General features: G+C 51.0%; 1 long non-coding RNA gene across 1 annotated transcript; it reads right to left on the bottom strand.

The window, feature by feature from the left end:
• Window positions 1-3,840: 3,840 nt before the first annotated feature.
• LOC142361074 (uncharacterized) lies at window positions 3,841-10,519 on the bottom strand. The gene is made up of 3 exons (XR_012763604.1): window positions 10,453-10,519; window positions 8,624-8,736; window positions 3,841-3,918 (listed from the first exon to the last, which is right to left on the bottom strand). It is a non-coding gene; the product is annotated as an uncharacterized LOC142361074 (long non-coding RNA).
• Between the last annotated feature and the right edge of the window lie 3,365 nt (window positions 10,520-13,884).

The following is a 13,884-nucleotide window of genomic DNA, read 5'->3' as shown; positions in this document are numbered from 1 at the left end:
GTTTCCCCTGCGCTGTGGCTGCTGTAGCTGGTGGCTCTGCTGGAGGCAGTGGCACAAGTCCAGTACCACAGAATCACAGAACCACAGAATGGTGGGGGTTGGAAGGGACCTCTGTGGGTCACCCAGCCCAACCCCCTGCCCAAGCAGGGTCACCCACAGCAGGCTGCACAGCACCGCGGCCAGGCGGGGCTGGAATATCTCCAGAGAAGGAGACTCCACAGCCTCCCTGGGCAGCCTGGGCCAGGGCTCTGTCACCCTCAGAGGGAAGAAGTTCTTCCTCGGGTTCAGCTGGAGCTTCCTCGGCTTCAGTTTGTGCCCGTTGCCCCTTGTCCTGTCGCTGGGCACCACTGGAAAGAGCCTGGCCCCGGCCTCCTGACCCCCACCCTGCAGATATTTAGAGGCATTTCCAAGGTCCCCTCTCAGCCTTCTCTTCTCCAGGCTGAACAAGCCCAGCTCCCTCAGCCTTTCCTCCTAGGAGAGATGCTCCAGTCCCCTCCTCATCCTCGTAGCCCTGCGCTGGGCTCTCTCCAGTAGCTCCTCATCTTTCTTGAACTGGGGAGCCCAGCACTGGACACAGTACTCCACAGTACCACCGCAGGGATCAGCTGGCTGTGAGCCCCGGGGATCCCCACGCACACATGGGGACGCAGGGACGTATGCCGGACGGAGCCGAGCTCTCACGCGTGGGAAGGGAGGCAGCTCTCCTCCCAGGGCTGCAGGACACGGAGCAGCACGGAGGAGCGTCCCGGCGGGCGCATCAGGAGGACGAGCGAGGGTCGAAGGCGGCAGCGGCGCGAGGCTGCAGGGCTCTGCTTTCCGTGCTCAGCACACAGTCTGCTTTCCCCGTTCCGGCTCTTGCAAGAGATGTGACCCCATTTTAAAACCTTTGAGCTAGTTCCCCCCGTTTAACAAGCCTCTGTTCCAAACCTGCACTCATCCATTAATGCTCAGGCTGTTCTTAGTCTGTCCCCTTTCTAATAACACTGCGTTCTCACCAATGCTTATTTGGGATGACTGTGGGAAGATTTTGAAACCAGATACAGGCTTGGCAAAACATTCATTATGGCTCTGGCTCATCTTCTCAACCAAGAAATTGCATACTACCCCAGTGCTCCAAATCTGCTTCCATTTGCTGAAGCAGCAATTTGACGTTGAAGTCGTTTGGCTCTTCTCAGTGGTTTCACATTTTACTTCTCAGGTTTCCTGAGGAATTTGTTGCAGACATATTTAATCGTGCTCTGGTAGGGTGACAGCTCAAGTTTAGCAAAAAATACTGCTAATATTCAACTCTGGAATAATTTAATTCAAAAGCAGATGCTTTCCCACAGCACTGGATTGATTTAGGTACTAAGTTTAGGGAACTGCTCGGGCTGGTTACAGCCAGCACTGCATGTGAAGCTCTGTGCAGCGCGCTCCTGACAGCTGTGACAAATGGATTATCCCTTATTCTCTCTTCCCAAGACTCCATGGCCAAGTAGAGGAGACAATAGGCATCAGAGCCTGTTCTCAGACAGAGGACAACTAATCCACTGACTTTGTAAACTGCTCTGGGGCTGACACTGACTTAACAAAATACGGGCGGGATGTCCACATGGGACACAACTTCAAACGGAGAGGTCCCTTTCCAAAACTCTACAATGAGAGATTCGCACAGCTCAAATGGAGAGGTTCTCTGCTGGCTGACAGCAAGCACCATGCAGGCTTCCAAGTGCTCTGTTAGCGGGATCTGAACATTGTCCTTGCTTCATCCGGTTTCATTTGGGATTTATATAAACCACAAGCACGGTCTGCAGTTCACCAGCTGGCTTTTTTGCTAAAATCTTTAAACAGTGATTTAGTAATGATACGGGCCTTGAGGAACTGCACACAGCAAAAGCTCCTCTCACCACTACAGTAGCTTCTTTCGTGGACTGTGGATGTTCCTCTTGGAAGGAACGGCCTGAAGGTCACTGCTCAGGGATGTGCTAACAACGCCTTGAACACCTTCTGACACTTGTCTGGATACTATCTGACCCCGCAGCGCCTCAAACTCCCTGTTGCCTCTACAGTTTCCCCTGTCACCTGAAATTTCAGGTTTAATCAATCCCACGTATCTTCAGCTAATCTGCTGCTCGCAGAGGTACTTGAGTAACTCCAGAGCTTGGGCTATTTGAGGACTGGAGGATTTTATATGAAGCGGCAACAGTAGCCTGTATTTATGATGTGTAATGACCTTTGGGGATTGTTTTTAATTTAGGAAAGAATTCTTGAGTCATTTCGGGCTTTCAAGCCAGTATCTTCCTCACTTTCATATGGCATCTTTATGTTCCTAAAGGTTTGCTTGCCAGCATCTGTTGCAAAGATATTCAACTTCATTCTTAAATGAGTTAATTGCAACATAGCTTTCTGATCTTCTGTCTTCACGACTCTCTCATAATCTTTTTGACTCCTTCTCTAAGATTACTTTTTCCCAAGCTCGCTCTATCTGTACGATTCTCTGCTTATTGACTGACGCTGGCACTGAAGACTTCTATTTATAGAAGTCTTTATCACTTCTCTCTTTATCACTTATTTTGTGGCATTTCATGCCTTTAATTTTCCCAGCTGCCGCAAACCTTGAAGTCAAATAACTTGGGAGTAGTTGAGATGAGGGGGGGCTTTGATTCCTTCAGAGTTTGTTTTCTTCCCCTTAAAAGGCAGTCTTTAATACAGATACCACTTCACAGCGAAGTGCTGCTAATAGTGATTCATTCAGCTTACCAAAACTTGAAAATAGTTGAGTTGGGCTATTTGGTTGCCGGGATCCTTGTCTGGTGCTTGCTTCCAATTACAGTTGATTCACAGAGGTGTGCCTAAATTTTCCTTAATTTCTGCCTGTCTGCTGCCATGCTATTTTCTGTGATAACTCCTCTTGGCTGCAAAAATTAAACACCAACATAATACTTCAGTCCTCAACAGCCCTCCTTGGCTGGGCCCTAAATACCTACTTGCTCCCCCCAAAGCACATTTTACCCAAAGATTCTCGTGAAACGCTGCTCAGGGGCTGTCTCGCAACCTTCTTGCTGAGTTTAACTTCTACAACTGCTCAGACTCTCTACAGTCTTCTGCCTTTTCTCTCCCCTCCTTCCTTTTCTGCATTTCGCAGTCTGCCAAGATTTTTTTTCATCAGGTTATCATTATTTTCCATGCTCTGTATGAACGAGTTGTATTTCTGTTCCAAGCAACTGGAGTGCACTCCCTCCCCCCTCCCCCCTTCCTTAAAGTCTCTCATTTTTGGAAGATTAATAATAATTTAAATGGCAATTCTCACCCGTAGTAATGAGAGCTGCTGTCATTTCCCCCAGCTCTCATTTCTTTTTAAAGCGAGAGCATAAAGATATGTAGAAAAAATATTGCAGCTTGTGGCCTTTGAGCATAAGGTTTGGATATTGTCTGGATTTTTTTTTTTTTTTACTGGCAATGATGAAATTTTGCAATCACTTCTCCAGGTCTGTTATGGAGTCCCAGGGAAGAAACAGTCTTCTAGAAACTGTGTTTACTTTGTCCCTTCCAGAAAGCTCGGGTTTAACAACATCGTAATTAAATTTTGATATGACAGATTGAGTTTCATCCTTCAGCATTTTCAGGCAACTTTTAATTCTAATGTCATCCAGCCTCTGCTTTATATATAATTCAAGTAGCTCTCTGCTGCAGCCATGTCATGCAGCGCAGTGATGCACTTTCAATTTTCCCCTCTGGACCAGTTTCTAGCAGTTACGCCCTCACCCCAGCCAGTACCTTCCTTTTTTTCCTACTGCAGTTTTGGATGCGAGATCATTCCTTGGAGATCACCACTCTAACCCCGCTCTCAGGGGTTAGCCGATTTTCTCTGGTTCGCGTACTCCACTCTGGCAGCCAGGGTTTGTGAGCAGATTCAAGAAAGCTTCTCCAACTGCATGCCTGAAAAACACTCATCTCAGTGAAGGAACGCAGTGGAATATTTTGGAAGGTCCAGCTTCCACAGCCCGGTGCTTCATGTCTGCTAAGCTGGGTGGGCTTCGTTAGCTGGTAAAGGCAAACGACTGTGCTGCCCGCTCAAGTGCTGGGCAGCCAGTCCCGTCCGGCACGACTGGCTGGTGCTGAGGGGCTTGTGGGGACAGCAGACCATCTCTGGCTTGTCAGAAGACTTCTCAGGAGGCTCCCAGGGGACACTGCAGTGAGCATACGAAGATCTCTGCCTCCTCTGTACTGTATCTACCTGAATAATTAGTGTTTGGCATAGGGACTATACTGCTGCCTCCATCGGCTCGAGCTGCAGGGGAAAGAAGCTTTTGATCAAGAAAGGCTGAGCTCTGTCCTTGCTTCTAATGTCACACTGCCTTTAATCCACGCAGAGGGCTTGCTTCTAGCCTGAAAAGATGTTTTTCATGCAATTTTCATGTGTGGCTCATATTTAAAGCTAAAGCATATAAATGAAAGCCGCACACCCTTTATTTGCATGTCTGAACCGATGAGTGTGCAAAACGGGACCAGCCGTGGCCGCACAGCTGCGGATGGGCATCACGTGTATGGTCTTCCCATCCCACATGTCCTTCACGGGGTTCAAGCAAATGGACTAGCTGCCCAAACTGAAAAAAAAGGAACAGAAAATGCCCTGGGAATTCTTCAGACAGCCAAAGTGCTCTCAGCCGTTTGATGAACCAAGGGGAATTTAATGGGAGTCAGGTTTCTAAAGTGACTGTGTCATTTCAGAAAGGGAACTTGGGCATTACTGGCACTGGCCTGACTTCTGCCTAGTCTATGAGCAAAAGGCACAACAAGATGTTAGAGATTGAAGAGAAATAAGCTGAAGTGTAATGAAAATATGGGAACACAGACGAGTGATGTAGGAAATGCATGTAAACATAGTCTTTCCAAAGACAATACCCATAGTACTGCCTCATCCCACCACAGCAAGGAAGTTGGAGAATTCACGAGAGTTCAGCAAAAGCAGGGAGGGCAGCCGTGGAAGAGAGAAGAACACATGATGAGGCACTGAGAGACTGAGCACCTCAGAGAAAAAGAAAGTCTGAAATTCTGTGATAGAACCAGAGAAAATAGTGAATGGCCAAGGGAAGGTACAGCAGGGACCTTCCATTTCGTTTTTGCTGTAACACAAAAACAAAGGAATTAGAAAGCAGCACATTCCAAACCATTAATTTGCACATGTACCATTACCCTGAGTAACTCGTTGCCACAAGAAAGTGTTGCCACTGGCTTATTAGGACTCAGCAAGGGAGTGGACCGTTGGGTCCCAGGAATGCCTAGAATAGTCACAATGAGTGCTATGCAAAGTGTATTCAACCTCCCGTCCCAGAGCCTCAACCGGTCCAGCAATCGGAGCGCGGGATGAGATTGAGGTGAGGAGATCACCCCCACGTTGGCCTGGCAAATTGGCTGGGCCTGTCGCAGCGCGCCCGGCACCAGCTGCCATCAGAGACAAGGTGCTACACTCAAAAGACGTGAGGTTTGGTTGCCTTTCACAATCCCCTCATCTTGCCCAAGCAATGACAGCGCACCTCTCAAAACAGAGGCATGGCAATCCTCCAGATAGCCGTGTCCTTCATCTCAGCACCCTCAGATCTGCTCCTTCCAGCCTCTAGATGGGGGATCTGAACTTCCTCCTCTGCTGCTCGCTGCGCCTTATCTTGTACCTCACAGAATCACAGAATCACAAAACATTAGGGGTTGGAAGGGACCTCTGTGGGTCATCTAGTCCAACCCTCCCGCCCAAGCAGGGTCACCCAGAGCAGGCTGCACAGGACCACGTCCAGGCGGGGCTTGAATATCTCCAGAGAAGGAGACTCCACAACCTCCCTGGGCAGCCTGGGCCAGGGCTCCGTCACCCTCAGAGGGAAGAAGTTCTTCCTCGGGTTCAGCTGGAGCTTCCTCGGCTTCAGTTTGTGCCCATTGCCCCTTGTCCTGTCGCTGGGCACCACTGCAAAGAGTCTGGCCCTGGCCTCCTGACCCCCACCCTGCAGATATTTAGAGGCATTTCCAAGGTCCCCTCTCAGCCTTCTCTTCTCCAGGCTGAACAAGCCCAGCTCCCTCAGCCTCTCCTCGTAGGAGAGATGCTCCAGTCCCCTCCTCATCCTCGTAGCCCTGATCATCTGAGGAAGGAAGAGAACGGTAAAATTAAAACAAACTAAGCCCTGACCCCTGAGACACTCTCCTAGCTGGTGAGGGATCTGACTTGCGTGAAACTTCTTGCTGACCTGCAGGGCCTAATGGAGCCAGGCTCTTTGCAGATTGCTTCTCCCCAGATCAGTCATCTTCTGTCTCATCACACAGCTTTTGTCAGTCCTGGTTACATGCTCCATCTAGTTCAGGCTGGAAGCTCCTTGGGGCCCAAAGACCTCTCACCCTCTCTCGTCCCCTGAGTGTCCAGTGCACCAGAAGCAGGATGGAAATAGCAAATCACCATCAAAGTGATCAGGAGTAATTTGGGAGCTGCAAGTTTTGCGCAGCAAGGGAGAAGGCTGCACCAGGGGTAGCTGCACAGAGCGGAGAACGTGATCAAAATCCCCTTTCTCCTCCACTTGGTAGTTTGAGGAGAATAATTTGATTGAAAGGCAAATCCTTTAATCTCCAGCTATAAATCAACAGAGTGGCAGAATTGCTAGGACAGAGCATATCACATAGGGCATGTACTGTATGTCTTTTCCCTTTAAACCAACATGGGCCCTCCAGCTGTTAACCTATTTATAAAAGGTAACTCAAGGCTACATGCAAACTCCTGAGGACATTTCCTTCTTGCATTACAGCACAGACTCAATTTTTCCGCCTCAGAATAATCGGGCTTGGTTTATGAAGGCCCAGGCTAGAGCAGAGATCAGCTCTGCCAGCCTGATGCTAAAAGCCCTCTCCAGTGCAGAAGAGCAGGATTCAGCCCTCTAGAAGGCCAGGCTGCCCCGCACTTCCCAGGGAAAGGCTCTGCTTCGCTAAAGAACGATGCAAATATCAGCTACTACATCGTGACAAGCCTCTGCAGGTTCTCCTCTTCCTGCACGCAGAAGTCCATGCTCTGGGCCGTGTGTTGTGTGGGGGAAGCGTCCCACACCCTGGGTCACTCACAGTAGGACCTGCGATGCAGGACAGCAGCTCGAGCCGTGCTTTCTGCCGGTGCTCCTGGGACCGTGGAACCCTCAGCAGTGGTACTCGATCCCCCGGCCTCAGTGCAGCACCGCAGCCCTCCTCCTCCTCCTCTTCAGCCCCGCGCATCGCGTTACAGCTGACGGACGGACCCCAGACCAGGAGATCACGGGGTGTGCCAGCTGCAAGGCAAAATCCCATGACGGGTCGGAGAGACTCGACAGGTCTCTGGGACGGCAGGGATCCCTGGCCAAAATTCCATGCCTTCCATTCTGCTGGAGTCAGCTTTGATGAGTGTAACAGCCCTGTCTGGCTGGTGAATATCTGCCAGTGACCCACAACGTTTTTGTTCTCACCGGAGCAGCGTCCTGCCTCCCTCTGACTAGTTAACTTCTACTTGTGTGCCTGATTCATGATAGGCGAGCGGCCGTGAAATGAAGACTGCGGCATGGGAGTGAAAGTTGCAGGCTAGTTTTGTAAGAGTATTCAAATTCTACAAGTTGCTTACAGGCATTCACTTTCAAAAGGATACAGAACCCTAAATTGCCTGAAAATGAGAGTCTCTTGGGGGCTGCTGGAAGTGTTGAGGCGATTCTCTGCTCCACTTTATATATAAATATATTATATATAAATATATAATATATAAATATATTATATAAAATAGATAATATATAAATATATTATATAAAAATATATAATATATATTATATAAAATATATAAAAATATATTATATAAAATATATTATATAAAAATATATTATATATCTTCTCTGCTCCATTTTATAGATCTGATTCCATTTTTTTTTTCTTTATAGAGTGTTCAGGTTCATTACTTACTAAGTACCACTGCCGAGCACTCATTTTTGGAAACGACCCCTCCAAAGGCTCTGCTGCATGTCTGAAATGAGTGAGAGATCAGAGGAACGACAGCGAAGCCCTCAGCAACAAGCAGCCCTTAAAGCAGCATCGCCGCGGAGCCAGGACAAACCCCAGCAGCCCTGCCTCCCAAGCGCTCCTCGTGCGGAGCATTCGCCCTTGGCTATCATGTCGTGTGCTTTGAGGAGAGAATGACAAACTCTTGATAAATGGGCGAGAAAGCTGCACAGTTCATTACTGTTTCTCTCCAAGGCTTTCGCTGCCAATGCCCTGGAACCAGCAGAGCCAAACCCTGCCACATTACTGAGCGTTCTTCATTTGCACTGTCTCCCATCAAAGTGGTGATGAACGAGCATTTGCCAGAAATGAGCTCTCCCTTTCCAGCTCCCTCCGTGCCCACAAGTGATTCACATGATCCGAGTCAGGCCTGCGCTTAGAGCAGCCTAACCGCTGGCCTGCTCCACCTGCCCTGCTGGGCTAATGGGCCCGGCCAGGAGTGACTCGTTAGGGAGATGAGCTGGTCCCCGTCCCTTTCCCCCATCCACTTTCACTGTCTGGCTTGATGAAAGGGCAGAGCCATTGCCTACACACCTTTTTCCCTCCACCTCTCCCCCAAAAAAGAATACCCCCCACCTCGCTATTACAAGGACAGACACACCTGTAGCATCTCACCGACTTTGTCTACCATAGGATCGAGGAGAGGGGTTCATGCTGCTCTCTCTTTCAGGCCAAATGTAGCTGAGAGAGGACTCAGGGAGTCTGGAAAGGCAGCTGGAAAAGCAAGTGGAGAAGTAGGTTATATTCTTTTGAGGGATAAACAAAGATAAATGAGATATTCTGAATTTTTGCATAGGGGAAGTATGCGGGGAGGCAACAAATGCAGCCTGTCCTAAAGTTGCTCCCATAAAGCAAAGAGCAGACATCAGATTTTAAACTAAAACAAGGAAGCTGCCTATGAAACAGTGCTCCACAAAAGCCATGCTAAGCTTGGGTAGAATAAAAAAGGTAGCCATCGGTTTTTCGAGGCAAGCTAGGCTTGTCAGCACAGTAACAGCTAAGAGAACAGGTCAGTCAGTTGTTCACCTGGGAACAAGCCCAGGTGGGAGTTCATCCTGCCTTTACATTGATGGTTTCTGAAGAGTTATGGCAATTCACCTGTGTGGAGGACAGAGGTGCAGCTGGGATTAGATATTGCCTTTCCTTCCTTCCTTCTAGTCAGCAGCAAGTTATTTTGTTCTTCAGATGTAAGCTAAGCTACAAACGCTCTCTTCCATCCTGCTCCTTCCAAGGCCAGTGATAAAAATTCAACTGGCTTCAACTGAAGCAAGACAGGATCTAAGAAAATCAGGAAGCCCAGTTCTCAGTGTACTGAGCAGCTGTGCATAATAGGGTAAAAAACCATAACAGCTTAAGATGTGCAAGGAGTTTGCTACACAGCACAAAGCAGACGCTGTAGACGGGGATGAGACAATTGAGTCCAGTGGAGGGCCATGAGGATGAGGAGGGGACTGGAGCATCTCTCATAGGAGGAGAGGCTGAGGGAGCTGGGCTTGTTCAGCCTGGAGAAGAGAAGGCTGAGAGGGGACCTTGGAAATGCCTCTAAATATCTGCAGGGTGGGGGTCAGGAGGCCGGGGCCAGACTCTTTCCAGTGGTGCCCAGCGACAGGACAAGGGGCAACGGGCACAAACTGAAGCCGAGGAAGCTCCAGCTGAACCCGAGGAAGAACTTCTTCCCTGTGAGGGTGACGGAGCCCTGGCCCAGGCTGCCCAGGGAGGTTGTGGAGTCTCCTTCTCTGGAGATATTCAAGCCCCACCTGGACAAGGTCCTGTGCAGCCTGCTGTAGGTGACCCTGCTTCGGCAGGGGGTTGGGCTGGGCGACCCACAGAGGTCCCTTCCAACCCTGACCATTCTGTGATTCTGTGGAAGAACCTGTTCTCAGCTAGCAACGCGCATGGAAGAACAGTGATGGGAGACAGCTGCCTGGCCTGCGATGCTATGTGCTGTAGAAACAGATTTAATTCCTTTTAGTGGAAGGAAAAAACCATGGCTTTGGGGCTGGTGGTAGCCCACCTCCCAGGGTTTACAGATTTAGGTTTTGTAAAGCAAGAAGCCCCTTGTGCAATGGAATATGGATGTGTGGATTATGGTGGACAGTTGCCTGCTGCAACACATAGTTTCTAATGGACACATCTATCGTATCAGAGGGCTGCGACCTGCTCTGATTTATGATCCTTAGGTGTGCCTGGCTGGGACCAGGGCGAGCTCTCAAAGCAGCTGCTTGACAGAATGAAGCTTCTCTCGCCTTAAAACACCAATAGTTTGCTCCTGTGTGACCACGCATCGAAGGCTAGGCTCCAGACTCTTCAAGTTTTTCTTCTGGGGAATAAATCCAGGGCTTGGCGAAAAACAGAAGTTGTTTTTGAAGGCAAAAGCAGGCCAGCCCAGGGGTCAGACATACTCACCAACACAACGCCAAAGGAACCCACCACTTTCTGTTGTATTGCAGCGTCTGCTCCACAGGCACAGGAACTACTGTCCTGCACTAGAACCAGGGTCTGCCCCGTCTCGGAGAGCACCTAGCAGGAAGGTTCCAGAGGAGAAGAGAGGTGGATTTACTAAGGAGAGAGAGGTATCTTTAAGCCTACGATGATCCGAAGGGCTACGAGGATGGTGAGGGGACTGGAGCATCTCCCCTATAAGGAGAGGTTGAGGGAACTGGGCTTGTTCAGCCTGGAGAAGAGAAGGCTGAGAGGGGACCTTATAAATGCCTACAAATATCTGAAGGGTGGGTGTCAGGAGGATGGGGCCAAGCTCTTTTCAGTGGTGCCCAGTGACAGGACAAGGGGCAACGGGCACAAACTGAGGCAGAGGAAGTTCCGTCTGAACATGAGGAACAACTTCTTCCCTGTGAGGGTGACGGAGCCCTGGCCCAGGCTGCCCAGGGAGGTTGTGGAGTCTCCTTCTCTGGAGATATTCACGACCCGCCTGGACAAGGTCCTGTGCAGCCTGCTGTAGGTGACCCTGCTTCGGCAGGGGGGTTGGACTAGATGACCCACAGAGGTCCCTTCCAACCCCTACTATTCTGTGATTCTGTGAAGCCCAGAGTAGCCTGGGACAGCCCTGAAATTCAAACCGTCGCCCAATCCTCCCAAAGCAAGCCATTAGGACGCTATTTTATCTTGGAGCTTAAAAATAGCACGTGGTGCCAGCAGTTGTTATATATACACCTTTCGTCAGGACACGGGATTTCCCCTTACAGGCTCTGGCCCTGGAAACGCACCCAGAATCTCAAGTTCAGGAGCAGGAGGGCGGGCAGAAGCCGCAACCTTAAGTCTGCACGGTTGGGGTGTGGCCCCTTCCACAGCCTGATGCAAAGGGTGTTTCCTCCCTCAAGTGACCAGATGTAAGAGACACACCTATTTCTGTTTTAATTTAGTCACCACATTTTGATTTTCTTATCTAGCAGGCCAACCTGTCGCGTACTTTCACGAGATTGAGTAGCTCCACAGCTCACTCGGGTCAGATGATGACACACACGCCCCTTGGGCACATGCAGGAACCTTGCTGTCTCTTCATGGACCAGGGATGATCTCCCTTCCTCACAGATTAACTCGTGTAATAGGTTTTAATAGTTTAAACCACGAAGAACGAGGCTGAATATTCCTCCTGCGTGGTTGTCGCTGCAATATTATTGGATGATCTCACCTTTCTCTTGTCTGAGGGACTTTCAGCCGTGGCCACTACATGGCTTCACTAACGGCAAATCGTGCCTGACATTTGGTGGCCTTCTACGATGGGGTTACAGCGTTGGTGGATACGTGAAGAGTAACTGATGTCACCTACCTGACTTGTGCAAAACATTTGACACTGTCCCGCATATCCTTGTCTCTAAACTGGAGAGACATGGGTTGGACAGATGGACCGCTTGGTGGGTAAGGAACTGGCTGGATGGTCACACTCAAAGAGTTGTGGTCAACGGCTTGATGTCCAAGTAGAGACCTGTGAGGAGTGGCGTTCCTCAGGGGTCGGGGTGACCAGAAGCTCAGCATGACCCAGCAGCGTGCGCTGGCAACCCAGCAGGCCACCCATGCCCTGGGCTGCATCCCCAGCAGCGTGGGCACAGGGCGAGGGAGGGGATTCTGCCCCTCTGCCCCGCTCTACTGAGACCCCCCCAGGAGTCCTGCGTCCAGCTCTGGAGCCCTCAGCACAGGACAGAGCTGGAGCTGTGGGAGTGGGGCCAGAGGAGGCCCCAGCAATGATGCGAGGGCTGGAACCCCTGTGCTGGGAGGAAAGGCTGGGAGAGCTGGGGCTGCTCAGCCTGGGGAGGAGAAGGCTGCGGGGAGAGCTTAGAGCAGCTGCCAGGGCCTGGAGGGGCTGCGAGAGAGCTGGAGAGGGGCTGGGACAAGGGCCTGGAGTGATATGACAAGGGGTCACGGCTTTAAACTGAAAAAGAGGAGATTTAGATGAGAAGCAAAAATAAATCCTTCCCCATGAGGGTGGTGAGGCCCTGGCCCAGGCTGCCCAGAGAAGCTGTGGCTGCCCCCTCCCTGGCAGGGCTCAAGGCCAGGTTGGACTGGGCTCTGGGCACCCTGGGCTGGGGGAAGATGTCCCTGCCCGTGGCAGGGGGGTGGAACTGGATGAGCTTTAAGGTCCTTCCCAACCCAAACCTTTCTATGATTCTACAACTATGCCTGCTGTAAAAAGTGTTTTCTTTTGCCACTTACGACCCTACTATCTACATACCATCCCTGTATCTTGTTCTCCTGTCCTTCCCCTGTCCTCCTGCATCCAAGGAAGGTTGCATTCCTGGACTACGAGGGCCACGGTGGAATCTAAGCAAAAGCACGAGTGGTACCTGTTGTTCAGCCACCTGGAGGGGTGGGTGGACTCTTCACCTGTCCCTGGACACTCTGTTTTAGAGAAAACCTCTTTCCAGCAACTTCACCACATTGATGAGTCCTCCTGTCCAATATAGGCATGCATGTGCTCCCAGAAGAACACCCTTCTCCCCCATCAAATGTAGTCCTTTCCTGCCCCACTTCACCCCCCCCAACCCATGCGATCGCCTTTGTGCCCCGTCAGCCATCATCCGCCCTCAACCTTCTCTGCCTCTGTGAACAAACATCTCGGTCCCCGAAGGTGAGACGACAAAGCTTTCCTGCCAGGAACCAAAATGTGAAGCTTGCCCTTCATCACTGTGTGTTAGAACTGTACGCACCTAACGCCAGGGCTGCTCCCCCCGCCTGGGGATGGGACCTGCCCTCAGCACCCCCACAGACTGCACCAGCTCCAAAGCAGCGCTGCACAGACACCCTCGCAGCCCCGCCAGCACCCGGGGCCTCCCAGCCCAGCTCAGGCGCTGCAGAATCACAGAATGACAGCATGTTGGGGGTTGGAAGGGCCCTCTGTGGGTCACCCAGCCCAACCCCCTGCCCAAGCAGGGTCACCCACAGCAGGCTGCACAGCACCGCGGCCAGGCGGGGCTGGAATATCTCCAGAGAAGGAGACTCCACAGCCCCTCTGGGCAGCCTGGGCCAGGGCTCCGTCACCCTCAGAGGGAAGAAGTTCTTCCTCGGGTTCAGCTGGAGCTTCCTCTGCTTCAGTTTGTGCCCGTTGCCCCTTGTCCTGTCGCTGGGCACCACTGCAAAGAGTCTGGCCCCGTCCTCCTGACACCCACCCTGCAGATATTTAGAGGCATTTCGAAGGTTCCCTCTCAGCCTTCTCTTCTCCAGGCTGAACAAGCCCAGCTCCCTCAGCCTCTCCTCCTAGGAGAGATGCTCCAGTCCCCTCCTCATCCTCGTAGCCCTGCGCTGGGCTCTCTCCAGTAGCTCCTCATCTTTCTTGAACTGGGGAGCCCAGCACTGGACACAGCACTGCAGATGGGGCCTCAGTGGGGCAGAGCAGAGGGGGAGGAGACC

The sequence above is a fragment of the Opisthocomus hoazin genome, chromosome 4, assembly GCF_030867145.1.
Source record: "Opisthocomus hoazin isolate bOpiHoa1 chromosome 4, bOpiHoa1.hap1, whole genome shotgun sequence".
Classification (NCBI taxonomy): Eukaryota; Metazoa; Chordata; class Aves; order Opisthocomiformes; family Opisthocomidae; genus Opisthocomus; species Opisthocomus hoazin.
The sequence above is the reverse complement of the archived record's forward strand: the minus strand, read 5'-3'. Positions and strand labels throughout refer to the sequence as shown.